This window comes from Cebus imitator, unplaced genomic scaffold, assembly GCF_001604975.1.
Source record: "Cebus imitator isolate Cc_AM_T3 unplaced genomic scaffold, Cebus_imitator-1.0 Scaffold87, whole genome shotgun sequence".
Classification (NCBI taxonomy): Eukaryota; Metazoa; Chordata; class Mammalia; order Primates; family Cebidae; genus Cebus; species Cebus imitator.
In genome coordinates, this window is record NW_016107402.1 from 3,515,215 (window position 1) to 3,516,995 (window position 1,781).

Here is a 1,781-nt window from a genome sequence, read left to right on the forward strand (position 1 = left end):
TTGCCCAGGGTGGAGTGCAACGGCACAATCCCAGCTCACTGCAACCTCTGCCTCCCAGGTTCAAGAGATTCCTGTGCTTCAGCCTCCCAAGTAGCTGGGACTACTGGTACACACCACCACGCCAGGCTAATTTTTGTATTTTTTGGTAGAAACAGGGTTTCACCATGTTAGCCAGGTTGTCCTTGAACTCCTCACCTCAGGTCTACTCACCCACCTCAGCCTCCCAAAATGTCGGCATTACAGGCGTGAGCCACTGCACCCAGCCTAAAATGCACTACTCCTAAATGTCCAGCTCAGGGAATGTTGACCTATGTACACGAGGGAATGTTGACCTATGTACACGCTCATATGATCTCTTCCCCAATCAAGATCAAGAATATCCCAGCACCAAGAAAGCTTGCTTGTGCTGCTTCTAGTCAATACCTGCCATCCCCAGGGCAAGCCCTATATGGACCTCTTTCACCGTCACCTAATTTCAGGCACAGATATTTCATTCTTTTCATGGTCTTTTGGATTATAAACATTCCACTGAGGATGGGCACAGTGGCTGACACCTGTAATCCCAGCACTTTGGGAGGTCAAGTCAGGAGGTTGGCTTGAGGCCAGGAGTTCAAGGCTGCAGTGAGCAATGACCATGTTGTAGCACTCCAGTCTGGGCAACAGAGTGAGACGTTGTCTGAAAATAATAGGCTGGGCATAGTGTCTCACAACCATAATCCCAGCACCTTGGGAGGCAGAGGCGGGAATATCACTTGAGCCCAGGAGTTCGAGACAAGGCTGGGCAACATGGTGAAGCCACTTCTCTACAAAAACATGCAAAAATTAGCCAGGCATGGCGGTGCATGCCTGTAGTCCCAGCTATTTGGGAGGCTGAGGTGGGAGGTTTGCTTGAGCCCAGGAGGCAGAGAGGTAGGAGGATCGCTTGAGCCAGGGAAGCAGAGATTGCTGTGCGCTGAAATTACACCACTGTACTCCAGCCTGGATGACAGAGTGAGATCTTGTCTCAAAAAAAAAAAAAATTAAAAATTAAAAAATAAAATTCCTCTGCATTTTCTGTCTTAATTTACATGATACAACTTATAACCACTTAGCTCACACTTTTTTTGCCTGCTCATCAGATAGCCCTCTATTACGCTGTTTGTGGTTAAAACCTTGGAAGTGCACAGCTAAGATCAGAGGTGATGAAATAAAGCCTCTCGGATGCAAGCTGAGCTGAGCCTCTCCCTTGTTTGGGTGACTAGCTCATCCCAGCTTTGGCTTTCCCACTTTCGGGCCCAGGTATCCCACATCCGCAGAACTGCATCGGTGTCAGTCCTGAGCAGACCAGGATGGCTGACCCCCCAGCGCTGTTCCCTCCTTGGTCCTGGACACAGTTGAAAATACACAAGACAAGAGGAGCGGAGTTGAGGGCAGCTCATTGGCACTGTCTGCCTGTGCCTGACACTAACGTTGGAAGGTCCCCAAATGGCAAACTCTTGTGGCTTGCGTGTGGACCTAGGCTGTTTTTGTATTTTCTCCATCTTGGCTGTGCATCAAAATCACTGGGGAGCTGGTTAAAATGTCGCTCCTTCCCCCAACCAACTGGGGGGTGGCCCCAAGCACTGGTCTCCTTCAAAGGCCCCAGGTGACTAGCGGGCAGCCAGGCTGGGTAACCAGGGCCCTGCACCTGATGCTGAGAATAAAGCTGTGCCTCTGGCAGAGTCCCGGGACATTTCCTGACCCCAGGAAACAAATCTCTCCCCCAGCCTGGATAGTGTGAGAGGCGAGCCAAGCGTGTCGTG